We start from the raw sequence: 16,457 nt of genomic DNA on the forward strand, positions 1-16,457 counted from the left end.
AGTTTAATAACATGCTATATTAAGAAGCTTATATGGAGACAGACTGTTGTACGTTACTAGTGGGAATATAACCCCTGTGTTGAACAATGTTAGGATATAGTTCAAAAATAAAAGTACATATCCACTTTGACCATCCTATTTCTCTTCTCAAAAATTATCTCACAGATATACCTCCACAATGTTTGAATTGGTATATATTTAAGACTAATAATATAGGTTTAGAGAAACAATTCTCTTCAATAGAAATTGGGTAAGTAAATAACAGCTCATGCTAACAATGGAATATCCTATAGTAGTGAAAAAAATGGAAAGTTCTCTACTGATATAGAAACATTACTGAAATATGTTGTTAAATGAGAAAATAAGATGAAAAGCAGTATAAGTAGTACAAATCTACATGTAAAAAATGCATGCTTTTATTTCCTTGTAAATCAATAAGAAAATTCCTGAAGAAAACAGAGAAACTAATAACAGTAATAAAGAATGAGGAACTAGAAAGAGAAATTGGGGAGCAAATCTTACTGTTGGTCTTTTTTTTTTAATATTTATTTAAGAAAAAGAGCAAGCACGAGCAAGTAGGTACTTGTGAATCCAAACGGCAGGAGGGATAGAGAGAGAATCTCCAGCAGACTCCCAGCATGGTGCAAAGCCCAGCATGGGGCTCCATCTCGGGCCCCTGAGACCATGACCTGAGCCTAAACCAAGAGTCAGACACTCAACTGACGGAGCCATCTAGGCACCCCTGTCTTTATTATTTCTAATAAATAAAAAAACACTTTGAATGAAGAAATAAATTTGGGTCATAAATAAATTTGGGTCACCTAATAAAATTGGATTGCATACTTGAAGCCAGATCCTTATAACAAATCATTCCAATAAAATAATTTTCCCAATATTCTATAAATCTGGGTTTTCTTTACAGAATCACATCATAGACCAAAATTTGTTCTAAAACAAAGAGTAATTTTTCCACCAACTTACTGAACTAAATCACATTTGAGACTGTTATATAGGAATTCACACATTTGCATAATTTTCTCAAAGGTAATTTTTTTTCAAAAATCATAGAAATTTAAGATTTTGATTTTAACCTTGACATAACTTCATTAGAACTTTTCATTTTCAAAAGTGTCACTAACACTTGTTTATATTTTTAAACTCCATTTTGAGTTGTCTAACAAAAGTTCTCTGCAAAAGAAATCTGAAATTGTGCAAAATACTTGCCAAGACAGTGAAACTATGGAAATCACTAGATTTGGAATCAAAAATATGGGCTTGAAACTCAAAGCTCAGTATAAATTCTTCACTTTCCTTTAGGAGGAGCCAACAGCCTAACTGAACTGAGCTATTGCAGCTTCCCCAGAGTCCTTATTGCCCCTCCCTCCAGCTGAATCTCATCCTCTCACATATTACCGTCTCCAAGACCCAGAGAGCAAGAGGTCTGCTATCTATTGGCTTGTTTACCTCAAGGCAAGATGCCTTGTCACTACTGATATTTTGAGTCTGATCATTCTTTGCTATGGGGACTGGCCTGTACATTGTACAATGGTTAGGAGAATCCCTGGTTTCTACTCAACCAGATGCCAGTAGCACTCATTCCAGTTGTGACAATAAAAAATGTCACCAGATACCTAGTGACCTAGTGACCCATCCAAGGGACTCATGCTTGAAGGCAACATCTTACCTCTTCTAGAAGGTAAGTAGCATTGATGAACTTCCCTAACATGAGTTAATGCTACTCTACACAGCTCCTGCCCTCCAAGATGTTATCACAACACTTCTCAATAGTAGGAGATGTGCACCCACTGGGCACAAAGCATATATGGCTGTTGGTTGTAATTCACTCTTTGTTAAAGTATTTTATCATGGGATTTAAAGTAAACATCCCTTAAAAGAAGAGGCCATCTTACTATGTTTATTCATAATGTCTAGCAGTCACCTCACATAGTGCTCATTAGACATCTGTCAATTATATAAAGATAAACACACTGTAATTGGGATATACAGAACTCCAACCATGCCATAACACCCTTGAATTACTTGGAAAAAAAACTTTTAAAATATTTCAAAATAGTAATGCTTACTTTACATGAGCCCTTCAAATTATTGTTAACCTTAAATGAAAATATTTCAGAACCATAGCTTCTCTCCCAGAAAATATTTCTTTTAGTGTGTTCTCCTGCTCAAAATAAAATGCAAAGACCAATTCTTCCTATATACTTCATTTCTTCTTTAATTAATTCTTATTTACAGAAATCTTTCCCCAAATTTATCTAATATTAATTTTCTCTCCCTAAAATTCAATCTTTAGCTAATGATTTTCCTAATTCCATTTCATTGCTGAATGTCATGTTAGACCAAGTTAGCTCTATTGTGCATGTAGTTAGTATATTGGGTGGCTATAGGAAGCTAACTTCTGGCCTTAGAATAAGTGTGCTGAGACTTAACACTGATGGAAGAGGTTGGCCTTGGATTTTCCACATTCAGAGCAGTGAAGTGAAGGGTTTTGTGGGGATCCAATTAAGGTGACTAGAGTACATATTTTTTAACTCTGTTTAACAATTGAATTGGTGAATCTAAAAAAAAGGGATAAGATCTATATGGAGTCTAGGAAAAGTGGCACTAATGAACAAGAATCTAGCAGATGAGAATGTTCCCACCACTAAACATAGCACAATCTCATCTGTGGCCTAGAGTAAATACTCCCCTATAGTCATTCAATTCCATTCCTTCTGTGTCTACTCACTAATAAACCTTCAGTTACAAAGTCTATTATTATCTTTTGCCAAGAAAAATGTCCTTGGGTGGCAGGCACCATTATTTGGTCATAGGAATTGAAATCTTAATTTGTAAATTAATAAATAGTACATTCTAAACATGAGTCATTTCCCCAAGCCTCATCATATTTGAGACACTGGCAAGTTTGGTTTCTCAGATTGCCCACTACAGTTTTTTTTTCTTTATTTTTTTATTTAAATTCAATCAGCCAACATATAGTACTTGCAGATGTAGAGCTCAGCAATTCATCAATGCATATAACACCCAGGGCTCAGCACATCATGTGTCTTCCTTAATGCCCATTACCCAGTTATCCCATGGCCCGACGCACAACCCCTCCAGCAACCCTCAGTTTATTTCCTATGTCATGGCTTTTCTCCTTTTCTGATGATTCCCATTCAGTTTTGCCCACTAGAGTTCTGACTCTGCAAACCCTCTCTAAGAAGTGAGCCAGTCCCTTTTAGTATCTTCAACCCATCATTTTTATTTTCAACATTCTATCTGAAAACAACTTGACAAGTCTCATTCTTTTCTCTACACTTTCAAATGTTTTCTTGTCTAAGATGCTAGAGAAGCTTTTAAGATGGCCATTTGCCAATTTCCAATAAATATGATGTTGAAACTCCTCATTTCTTAATTTTGTGGATTACTGTTCTATATTCAAATAACCTTACATTTGGCTTTGAAGCAAAACATCTTCTGAATCAAATGCATTAACCCTACAGAGACCTGACTGATGGAAAGTGAACATATTTTGGGGCTAAACAGACATGGTTTGATTCTAAACCCATTTGCATTCATTTGCTACATGAGATCAGACAAATCCTTAATCTCTTCTACCCTCAATGTCCTTAATATGTAAAAATAATAATACTTACACCACAAGATTATTATAAGCATTCAAGGAGAGAATATATATTTAAGTATCTGAAACTTAATGGTTATTCAAAAACATTCATTTCCTTTTCTTCAAGTAATCTTGTCTGGCTGATAGCTTCAGAACTCAGTAGCATTTGCAGAGCTTGTAACATCTTACTAAAAGGAATTCTAGTCTAAAACTCTAACAATTTTTCCTCAAAGTGTAAGCCATAAGTTTATTGTCTTGGTCCACTACTAGTTATATCCTTATTATCAGCTATAATTCCAAAAATATGGGTTTCATTTTTATATATAATTAAAACTTTTTCCTACACTCCTTTAAGGAGTCCTTAGATTTATTATACACATAGTCTATGTTTACAAATCTAATGCAGGGCCTGGCACAAAGCTAATTCTCCTTCTTTCCAGTAATTGCTATAATAAGGTTATGAGTATCAAGAACAGTTGTAATTTGTTATACACACACATAAATATATATATATATATACACAAATATATATACACATAGTGAGATCCAAGAGGAAACAGCAAATTTGACCATCCGTTTATATTTATTAGAATACTTCCCCTACTGGTTGCTCCACCTGAAATCTATTCTCTAGCTCTGATCCTGTATGGTCTATGCCCAAGTTTTAGAATCCAACTCTAGCTCTTGACTTACAGTCTGTGTCCTTGAACAGAAAAGATTGCAAACTGTAAAAAAGCATAATAATGAAGACTTGCAGATAAGCACAAGTCCAAAATCTGAAGAAAAATTGAGTCAGAATGGAAAGAAATTATATTCTATACAAACAAGCACATTTCTTGCATTAATTTTAGATTTCATCCAGCCTTGACCTATTCCTGCTGCCAGCTCTGTTATTTCTGAGCAAAGTGTCAGGAGTTGTGGGGAAAGCCACTAAATATTTTATAAGGCAATAAAAATGTTAGTGGGCCAAAGTATTCTTTGACCTATCTGAAGGGCAGAAGTGTCATACCTAAAGGTTGTATTTTCCAGTGATTTGGTTAAATCAGTCTCATTTCAATATCCAAAATAGATTGTAAATAGAAACAACCACAAACTATGCACAACCTTAAAGGGAAAACTAACCCAGAGGTCAATCTGCCACTGGAAGGCTCAGTTGAACTTGTCTGGACTCCCAGTTCCATTGCCCAAAATAATAAATATCTCTCTCCACAGTATCTACAAGTCAAAAGTTCATTTTCTCCTGTTTCTACTGCCTCTGAATCCCTGGCTCTCTTGAAATCCATAGCACCCTCAGTTCCTTTCCCGGTTTCTAAAGGGAAGCCAGCATTCAAATCAAGTACTTTATGATATCGGAGGATTCCTGAAGACTCAGGGTACACATGGAGATGCATTACCTCCCAGAGCTCACATATTCCTAGAAGCTCCTGGTTTCAGTCTCAAACACCTCTGGGACAACCAATGAAACAATGTCTTCCATTAACACATAAAACAGATTTAGAACATACCCTGGCCCCTTGGGGCAGAGGAGGAAGAGATAACTAGTGCTACCCTAAACTCATAAAAATGCTTTTCCTCAAAAATACCTTTCACTTTCTCAGGAGAATTCCAGTGAATTTCATTTTCTCCAGTCCATTACACTAAGACATTCAAAATGGCAATCTTGGGCAGAGTTAGAAACCAACATTTGTGAGTGTCTATTATGCACCAATCACTTTGTGTTTACCTTCTACACCCCTCACGAAGCCAACTCTGTGCAGTCTGCATGATACAAAATAAGTAACTTAGGTTCAAAATGTTCCATTTATACTCCAGGTCTCAACACAAGTAAATGATGGAACTGGAGCCTACTCAGCTCAGACTGACGGCAAAACCCAAACTTGCCCCTAACCTCCACCTGCCCTACTCTTAACCTCTTAGTAAAAATCAGCCACTCTACCAGTTCCCAATTAATGCCTCAAGCTGTGGAATGACTGAAGAGCTGGAAAGGTAGCAGAGGAAGTCCAAACCATATCAGGAAACAGCTCCACAAACTCTTCTTGTGTCTTCCCATTGAGAAATCCCAAATTCCAAGTGCTTCCTCTGAACAACATTGCTACTACCCCATAAAAATGTTTGCAGGTGACTCCAGCAAGGCATTCCAAGAAAAGAAAAGCCTATACTTTACTGATCTTCAGTTAACAAAAAGCAAGAGTCCTTTTGGACCTTTTGCTTAGATGCAAAGAAGAGGAAGAAGAAGAAGAGGACGAAGTAGAAGAGGAGGAGGAGAGGTAGAAGGAGGAGGAAGGGGAGGGAGGAAGGGAGGAAAAAGGGAGTGGGGAGAGAGGGGAAGAAAAGGGAGGAGAAGAAGAAAAAGAGGAAGCAGGAGGAGGAGGGGGGTTTCATCCATGTACATACCATTTATAATCTCCATTTCCTCCATTTTAGAAAACCAAACCAACTAGCTTCCCAGCCCATTTTTATCTCACATTTATGCTGCCATTTCCCAATTCTCTATAGTTGATAGGGGGTATATTTACAAACATAACAAGGAAAAATCTTTCATGTTTGGCCTGATCTGCTTCCCATAGCATCTTTAAAGATTTCTTTCTTAGAGGAACAGATGTTTGCCACCACCCTGTACAATGACTGAGAAAGAAAATGCTTACTTCCTTTTGAAAGCATGTAATCTCAAGATGCCAAAGCCATCTTCTGTAGAATTTCCGTGTGTAATGCATATTCTCCTACTGAATTCCTGTGTGTGTGTGTGTGTGTGTGTGTGTGTGTGTGTGTGTGTTTATGAATCTGTAGAGGGCAGGGGGAACAGACCTAGAATAAGGGACAACCTGTTAGAAAAGTCCCTGGGATGTACAAAGCAAGAAATAACTTCAACAGCCAGCTTGGATCACTTAGACACTATCTTTAGGTGATACAGCATGATTTGTACACTAAAGTATGGGAAAAGTATAAACATCCATCACAGGGAAAGCAATAAATTACAGAGCACTCACACTGTGAATCTTATGCAATCAGTACAAATAAATAAATTAGAGCTTTTTACATAGGTGTGGAACAATATCAACAATATCTTGATAAAAAAAGAAAAAATTTATAGTAGGATACTGTGATATATAATACATCTATGAGTTTTATTATAATTAAATATTATTTTATATACAACTGTGTCATGTGATTAATGCCCAATAAAAGAGGTTTGGGAGGTGTTAACAGCAGTTGTCTCTGGATATCTGGGACTATAGATGTCTTGGATTCTTCTGTTGGCTTGTCTGTATTTTCAGTTCCTGCTATAATGAATATGTATTACTCCTTTAAAAATATGTTGTAAAGTTATTTTAAAATTAAATGATATGCGCACATGAGGAAACTTTGGCATTCTAGCAGCATTCAGAACCCAATCAAGGGCACCTTTTTCAAGGGATGTTTCTGACAAACCCAAGTGTCTACAGGCAGAGAGTCCCACAGTAGGCAGAAACATTCCTCAGGGTTCTCAGATCATCAAGCCAATTAGGGGCAGTGTCACCTTGATACTCATGGCTTATGCTCCTGCACAGTCAATGGCAAGCATGAGCTTCAAAGGGCAAGGGAGCAGCAGGCTGGAATTCAGATGACTTAGCAGCTCTCGTGTCAGTCTCATAATCAGAATGAAGCCTGACTTCCTGGACAAGAAGTATACATTCTTTCCACATTACTCCAGTTACCTAGTGCTAAATAACAAACTCCTGCAACCTTAGTGACTTGCACAATGGGCATTTTATCATGCTCATGAATGCTGTGGGTCAAGAGTTTGAGCAAAACATAACAGGGATGGCTTGTCTCTGCTCTACAGTGTCCAGAGTCTAAGCTAGGAAGACTCAAATGGCTGAGGACTAACACACTGGGAGACTTCTCCCCTTACATGTCTGGTGCCTAGGCCAGAATGGCTCAAAATCTGCGTTCCACATGTGCACCCATATGTAGAAGCACCGGCATGTGGCCTCTCTGTATGACTTGGGCTTCTCGCAGCATGGAGACTGGGCTGCACATCACAGTATCACAAGAATGAGCATTCCAAGAGAACCAAGCAAAATTGGCATGGACTTTTATGACCTAGCCATGGGGCTTACATAGTGTCACTTCCATTATACTGCTGGTCAAAATAATCACAAGACTATCTAGATTTAAGGGGTAAGGACACAGACTCTACCTCTTGATGGAAAGAGTATCAACAAATTTGTGGTCATTTCTCAAAACCCCACATGGATTTATCAAGTTTCTGCTCTGTGACAGCCACTGGAACTGGAGCTAGAGAAATGAAACACAGACACATATCTGTACTGAGAATCAGAAGAGCTAGGTACCTCCCTGCTGTGTCTCACCAGTAACTCACCATCTTGCTAAGAAGTGCCATTTCTCCCTCAGCCAGATTGCAATAGTCATGTTAGTCATGTCAGGTTGAGCCATATAAAATTACCAATACTCAACCATTTCTGACCTAAAAAATATTTCATTTGGGTCAGCCTAATACTTGACCTAATGCTACACTGAAATATGAAATGTTCCTGGAGGGGAAATACTTAGTGCTCCTTAGTTTTTTGTTTTTGGGGATGTTTTGTTTTTTTTTTAGCTTTCTTGAATGGGATTTTGTAATATTTCTACTAAATTTAAAAAGAAATTGATATTCCTTGCTGGCTTATTTTTTAATTAAATAATTAATGTCTAGTCTATGCCAGAGTATATGTCCTGTGAGTATGGTTCTACTCTAGTACATCCTGGTAAACAACCTTTCTAAAACCTTTCCAGGGTTTCATCTATGGTACTCTAATGATGCTTACTTTTTATTAACGAAATTCTGGATCCTTAGCAATTTTACAACATATTTGAATAACGTGTCAAAGGTTACACTTATGCTAATATGTAGTGTCCTCAGTATTCACCAGGTGGCTTTTCTTTGGTTACACCAGAAGTAATGGTGGCCATGAAACACCATCTGTACTTAAAATCGACCACATTTTCTACTGTTATAGATACATAACCACTGAAACAAGTTGGTATAAGAATATAATAACATAGTATAAATAGAGACAGGCAAGAAAATATTTTTCTGGGCAAAACTAAAAAATCAAGAAGGGGCACTTGGGTAGCTCAGTCGATTAAGCACCTGCCTTCAGCTCAAGTCATGATGTCAGGGTCCAGGGATCAAGCCCTGCATCAGGCTCTCTGCTCAGTGGCGAGTCTGCTTCTCCCTCTCCCTCTTTGGTCTCTCTCACTCTCACTGTCTCTCAAATAAATAAATAAATAAATAAATAAATAAATAAAATCTTTAAAAACTCAAAAGAGGTTAAACAATAGGCAAATTACTAAAAGACAATTTTGCTGCAAAATAATGCTGCAAAATAACACACTGTCTCTTGAACAGCCCTAAAAATTGGGTCTAATGACAAATTACAAGATCAGAAATTTCCAAATGTGTTTTGAACAACAGACTATAGAAGTATGCAGCCTCTCAAAGGCAATTGTTCAAAAGGTACAAGCCAGTATCAATATTTAGTATGTTTATTCTCCTATAGAACTAGATCAGTCAGATTACTTCACTGGTAGGGTAGTTAGTATCTATGCCCAAAATAATGAATGCCTAGATAAAGCCAATTAAAATACTGTATATGCTAAGGGCAGCTGTGAAAAAGAAGAAAAAATCCTGTCCATGGATCTGAAGACCCAGAACTGAACTAATTAGTAGGGTGACCAACTCATTCCACTTTGCCCAAGACTGTCTTCATTTTAGAACTGAAAGTCCCATGTTCCATAAACTCCCTCAACTGTAAGAAAATAGGACCAGTTTATCAACCTACTTAGTAGTTAACCTTGAGTGAATCATTTCTCCTTTATAAAATTCAATTTCTCCAACTGCAAAATGATTTATTTAAAAAACTTGATTTGTGTACTTGCTAGGAGAACAATAGAAACAATGTTTCAAAGCACACTTTTTCATGTCTACAAGCCTTTTGTTACCCGACCCAAGGACAACCAGACAGTGGGCCAGCCCTCTAAAGACCTTACAGTCTTGGTCAGGAGCCTTTGTTATAAAAATTCCATAAATAATTCCATAAATGAGAGATGCTGCGGCCCCTCTTTTTCCAAAAGGGCTCTGCGTGCTGCCTAAAGTCAGAGGAACCCAGAAGATCCATATCCCAGGAAAGGTGAACCAGGAAAGGTGACTTGGAGCAGTCCCTTATTTAAAAAAATGTTTCTCAACAAGGACTTGCTTTGCATTTCTCTTGCCAAACAAGAGTCTCATTAGCCTTCACATTTAGAACTGAATCCCCCTTTCCTCCCACCCCAAACAAAAAAGCATTAGCTGGAGGGGCAGAGGGGAAACAATATGAAAGCTCTGCTTTCAGCAAATTTTGAAAATATTTTCCTTCCAAGAGCTATCAGACACATTTCCTCTTCCTAATGCAAATTAGTAATTGGAGAAAAAAGAAAATGCTAAGAAAATGCTTTCAGACTTTTACACTAATAAAGAAGACATCAAGCCTCTCCAGTCAGAAAGCTGAGCAGGAATAATAATGAAAATTTTCCAGCCTATCGTCTAATTAAAAGTTGCCAGAATTAGCATATGTGCCCCTCTCTGGGCTCCGCAGGGGCCGAGCCCCCCCTCCCGTCTCCCAGGCTTGTCCTCCCTGAGCCTCTTTCCTTCCTGTGCCCCACACGCTCCCACATCTTCTCTCTCTCTCTCTCTCTCTCTCTCTCTCTCTCCCCTGGAGACAGCCACAATACATGCTCCCAATGAACAGAGAAAATGAAAATCACCTTCCTAGAGGAAGGAAAGTGCATTTGACATCCCCCTTGTTCCAGGGCGTGAGAGACTCTGATATAATTACCTCAGAGAGGCTGCAGGCAGATGGCGAGCTCGGCAGCCCTATGTCCTCGGGCAGCAGGACACTGCCGAGATGCTCTCCGTGACATTTTGTTCAAGATGTTTCCAGCACACAAAGCCGAGAGCTGGCAACCAGCGAAGGGGCCTGCGGAGCATTCGTTAGCCTGAAATTAGGGCCATGGCACACTTGTGCTCTGCAGGGCCAGGCCTCCCTCGCTCTGCCGGGACGTGATCGATGGCCAGTGCCTTCTGGAGAAGCTGAAGAGCGAGAGAAGTCGGTGAGGAGTGTGCCATGCCTGACCCTGGCCCTGGCATCCCCTCCGCTCCTGGTCTGCGGAAGCCACCCCAGGAAGTCCGGGGAGCTGGGGGCTGCCAGGCCGGTGCTGGGGTAGTGCGGAAGGGACCCTGGAGCACTGAAGACTGTGTGGCCGCCCGCCAGCACTCTGCTCCTTGGATTCTCATCTGCTCAACACTAACTCTCCAGGAATTTCTCCCAGGGTGTGTATCGCTGTCAGGGTAACACACTAGTTGCTATAACAAACAGTCCCAAGGGGCACCTGGGTGGCTCAGTGGTTAAGCATCTGCCTTTGGCTCCGGTGTGATCCTGGGGTCCTGGGATCGAGTCCTGCATGGGGCTTCCCGTGAGGAGCCTGCTTCTCGCTCTGCCTATGTCTCTGCCTCTCTCTGTGTGTCTCTCATGAATAAATAAATAAATCTTAAAAAAAAAAAGCAGCCCCAAATTCCAGTGGCCTCAGATAATAGGGGTCCATTTCTCTCTCCTGTGTTTATTTCAGTGTCATGGGGTGGTCAGCTCTCATTGGTGCCTCTCCTCCCAGAGGATCCAGGCTCCTTCCCTCAAACACATGGCCTCTAGGACACCATGGGAGGGAGAAGCAAGAGCATGGACAATTGCACAGAAGGATTTGCAGCCAGGCCTGGAAGCATCTTTTGAATGTCAGGACATTGGGAAGTTGCTAGCATGGATGGGAGTAAATGAGGTCAGGCATGAGAAGCCAGAGAGCAGTGTGCTAAGTCTTCATGATTAGTGCTTTAAAAAGACAACTAAGACTGCATTAATGTGTCCCTACTAATGAGGAATTTCCAATAATTGAGACAAAACTAAGCTTACTTTTGTCAGCACATCTCCTCTTAGATGCAATTAGAGCGTAAATTCAGCGGAACAAGGGTGCTGGAATATCTGAGACCTTGCCACTTTTAGCCAATCTCAGGATCCCCCCCAAAAGGAGATCATCTAGGCCTGCATCCAGGCCACAGCGTATGATGCTTGGATGTGTGGAAAGTTAAGTTAGATGGAGCTAGGGCTCAGGAATTGCCTTGAAGGGACAGCAAGCCTCTGAAGGGAGGAGGAAGGATGAGCAGGGGCATAGCCCCATTGGGCTGACCATTGCCATGGCAGGCATTAGTGAACCATCTTCACACACACATTCATCTATTTTAGTGGTCACACCCAAGACACTTCATTCTCCCCTATTCTCGCCTTTATGGGTCCCTACCCAGCACTGGGGGGAGCTGAAGGAATAAAGGAGTCAGAGCAGAACGGTGACAGTTGACTGGGACAAAAGATTAGATCTGACTTCAGGCATCTAGAAGCATATATATGTCCCAGAAATCAATAAATCTACTTAAAATCCCTTCTAGATATAAATTATATGCTATACATAAATTATATAAAGCGATCTCCTTTAATATCTACACATTCAAACAACATTCATTGAGCACAAACCAACCATGTGCCACACTCTGTGCCCGATGTCCGAATAAATATTCACCAGGTTTCTTCCAAGAGTTCACAGCCTGGGACCCTATTGCGGGCTGCATTCTGTTATATAATTAAACAGGAAAATATGTGCTGCCTGTCATTGCAATAGGAGGATAAAGCACTTTTAATCACTGTGCTGAGAGAGGTGAAGCAAGTTTCTCAAGGTCACACAGCTAGGAAATAGCAAAGGCAAAATTCACATTGAAAGAATTGAACTTCCTGAAATCTATTTCATTTTAGACTTGATACCACATCAGACACACATCTGCACTCTTAATTTTGCTGCTTTTTGGTTTTGGTTTCTAGAGTCTTTAAGTCCATACTTATTCCAACACACAGGGCCATAATTTGAAACATCCACTCTCTTTGCCAGAATGTCATGAAAGCTAACAAGATCATGTCTTTCAGTTCTTTGATCATGTAGAAGACAAACTCAAACAGAAGTTCATATTGTTATAGTGATTATAGTGATTATAATTAATATGAGACAACATAATGATAAGAACATGATGTATTTATAATGCCTAATTAGAGCCATTTTATCATTATTTTCTTCCTATGCCTAATGATCATGATCATCATTATTAATAATGATCATAACCACAGGAAGACAATAACAACAGTGATGACAAACGGCTCAGTGCCAGCTCAGTGTTCTCAGAGAAGACTACTCCTCCAACAGTTTCTTGTCGGTCAGAATGACTTTGTTAGTTATGAAGCGACAGTTTAATTATAAATGACAAGCAGCATTACTCTACAGAAGGAAGAAAAGGCAACCCAAGCCACCAACACAATATAGGGATGATGCCTCCTTCTCCAGCGCAATTGATATGCAAACATATACTCAGCCATAACTTCCAGCCCAACCTCCAAGCCAGCACCAAGGTTCACCCACCTAGAAACTGCGCAGTAGGAAGGCGCATGTCTGAGGTCCCTGCTCTCCCACTGAATCTGGTTCCTGGGACCATGAAGAAGGTGCTATTCTATTTTCACACAGACTTGTGATAAGACCCAGTTTGGTAGTTAATTTTTAGTTTGGAGGCTCAAGTGTGAACTTGACAGGGCTAGGGGATATCCAGTATATATGTATGTATACACATATATATGAGATATAAATTATTTTGAAAATACACACACACACATCATCAGTTCTCTGTCTCTGAAGAATGCTAATATACTTGGCACACCTTAGATACACAAAGGAAGATACTTTAGGTTTCAATCCATATATGCCTGAGATGTGTCCAAATATATTAGGGCCTGGAAAATGATAGCTAAGGCTTGGGTTCCACAATGGAAATTCACAGCACGCCTCAAAAGAGAAAGATGGTGCTTCTTTTGCCAGCAGATGCTATATACACTGTCCACTTTGAGCAACACTAAGGCCACAGTGCTCCAGCTGAAGAACTCCCCAGCACTCATCACTTCTGAAACGTGGGCATCCCTTCTATTTCTGCCCTCCTCTCCAACTGCCCCACTCACACTGCTGAAAGTCCTTCTCTCCCCCTTTGCAGAACAGCCACCACCACCCCATACCTCCCATTAATGAGGCAAAACTGGTGTGAACATTAAATCACCAGGCTCTATCTCTCCAATGACATGCTCACCCAAAAGCAGGCTACAGAGGATAGTAACACCATTTGTGAAAGAAAGAGGGGAACAGAAGGTGGAGACAGAGAGAAAATGGCAGCCATCTCCAGCAAAAGAAGGAGCACCAACACAAACACCCAAAGAATCTTTATTGCTGTGGTCCAGAACATACTAAACACAAAACAGTGACCTGTTTTGTTACAAATCCTGTAGGTACACAGACATGAAACAATACCTATTTTTTTAAAGATTTCATTTATTTACTCATGAGAGATGGGGGGGGGAGGGACAGAGACATAGGCAGAGGGAGAAGCAGGTTCCATGCAAGGAGCCATGGGACTCAATCCCCAAACTCTGGGATCACGCCCTGATCCGAAGGCAGATGCTCAACCACTGAGTGACTCAGGTGCCCCAAACAATACCTATTCATACACTTAGAAAAGTATCATTGAAATTCATTCATTCATTCAACAAATATGCATTGAAAATACCAGGCCCTGAGCTAGACTGTAAGTATATATCAGTAAACAAGACACACAGCCCAGTCCCCAGGAAACTCAGGCAATAACAAACAAGTTATAAATTGTGGTAAGCAGGGATCCCTGGGTGGCGCAGCGGTTTGGCGCCCGCCTTTGGCCCAGGGCGTGATCCTGGAGACCCGGGATCGAATCCCATGTCGGGCTCCCGGTGCATGGAGCCTGCTTCTCTCTCTGCCTCTCTCTCTGCCTCTCTCTCTCTCTCTCTCTCTCTCTCTGACTATCATAAATAAATAAAAATTTAAAAAAAAATAAAAATAAATAAATAAATAAATAAATAAATTGTGGTAAGCACTCTAAGGGAAGGGTTGAAACTCAACCCTGTAGAACAGTTATCTGAGTGTTAAGAGTGTAAGTAGTCTGAGTCCACTGTGCATTCTGATAGACATTTGAATCTTATACTCTGAATCCTGTGTGTGTTGTTTTTAATAGCAAGACTCATAAGGATAATTTTTGGAGTAAATACCAAGTAATATTCAATGTACAAAAGCAGCAACAGTATCAACCACAGTGTGCACCAAGCTGACTCTAACATCTTGGACTATGTGGTGAGTTTGCCAGTGCTCTCCAGCACGAAGACTTGCCACAGAACTGGTTTGAAGAAATAGAGAGCTGTCACATTTCCCATTCACCCAAGCATCTTCTTAGGCTTATGAAGAGGGCAAAAATAGTGCCACATGCAGCAATCTCACATAATTTTAACACATGCCCCCCCAGATTAACCCCAGAGCTTTGTTGACAATGCAGAAGAGATGCACAGGTAGAGGCCATGATGGAGAGTAAGTAGACAGTCACAAACTATCCCAGGATTCAGGAGATGGGCCAACTATAGCTCTATTTGACCATCAATTTGCCCTTCATCCCACACACAATTCACCTTCTATGAATACCCAAGATTTCCTCTCTCTAATGTCCCTTCTCCTTCCTATTTCCATTTCTACTTTCCATTTTCTCAGCCACAGGGTCTTGGGTCTACTCTCATTGACCACAGGGAAATACGTACTGCTATTTGTAAGAAGAGGCTTAAAGCTTGCAGAGTCTTCAAACTGGAGCACCTACCAGCTCTTTCTCTTAACATTGACCCCTCCGTCAATATATAACTTGGATGTAGTCTCTGCCCCTTTGCCAAGCATGAGGTGAAAAAGAAACCTATCCTGGCACTTGGTTTTCTGGAGCTACTAAGATTGTTTTTAATGAAATTAATCAATAATGGGCCCTTTCACACCTGAGACTGTACATGTTCCCATTCCCCAAAGGCTGGGGTAGCTAGACCCCCCATATACTCTTTAGTTTGCTTCCTAAACAGGCTCTTCCCAGAGCTAAGGCTGTGGCACTCTGAAAAGTGTGGACCAGCCATATACTGTCCTTATTCTCCTGAGTATCAAGGTTCAAATCCCAGTTGCAGTCAGAAAGAAAAAGGAAGCTTAATGGGGAAGCCAGCATCTCTGCCATTCTAAAATCCAAGCTATAGTCTGAAATAAATAAAGTGTTGAGTTCTTTCAAAGGAAATAAGGAGGATGTGATAGAAAGACTATAGGAAGCCATGGTCCATCCGAATCACCATTTGCTTTCCACCTTTGGGTTTTTGATCATCAACAGTTCTTCTACCTGGAATCTTCCTATACCCCCTTGATTAAATACCTAGCAATAATTTCAGGCTTAGTTAAAATGTTGTCTTCTACAGGAAGACTTCTCTTATTTATTTCTCTCATAAACAATAATATTATAATAGTAACATATATTGAGTGTTTACATAATACTGGTATTGTGTGTATTTGTTCCGATACAATTCTCAAAACCATATTACCAATATTATTGTTATCTTTATCATTGTCCTAATTTATTATTATTTTTGTCATTATTATTAAGCTCAGTTTTCAGATGAAGTCTATGAAGGTAGTTTTTGTAAGATCACACGGTCATGGAATCATGGAGCTCCAACCTTTGCCATCCGTTATAACACTTGGCCATTTTTAATAACTATTAGAGTAAATGGCTATTGAAATTTCTATAGGCCTCTATGCCTTTGACTTTGATTCTGCCCCTCAGTCTGTTATCATTAATAACAATCCC

At 39.9% G+C, this 16,457-nt stretch overlaps 1 long non-coding RNA gene across 3 annotated transcripts in view; it reads right to left on the reverse strand.

Moving 5' to 3' along the window:
- LOC140614293 (uncharacterized) overlaps positions 1-16,457 on the reverse strand; it is a 210,182-nt gene that overhangs the window by 120,551 nt on the left and 73,174 nt on the right. The window contains exon 1 of one of the 3 annotated variants that reach the window (XR_012015197.1): positions 10,483-10,870. The exons of 1 other annotated variant lie outside the window; for it this stretch is intronic. This is a non-coding gene — a long non-coding RNA (uncharacterized lncRNA). Of the gene's footprint in view, positions 1-10,482; positions 10,871-16,457 lie in introns of those variants that run through there. One more of the 3 variants, XR_012015195.1, reaches the window with a different exon arrangement.

The sequence above is a fragment of the Canis lupus genome, chromosome 22 (assembly GCF_048164855.1).
Source record: "Canis lupus baileyi chromosome 22, mCanLup2.hap1, whole genome shotgun sequence".
Lineage (NCBI taxonomy): Eukaryota > Metazoa > Chordata > Mammalia > Carnivora > Canidae > Canis > Canis lupus.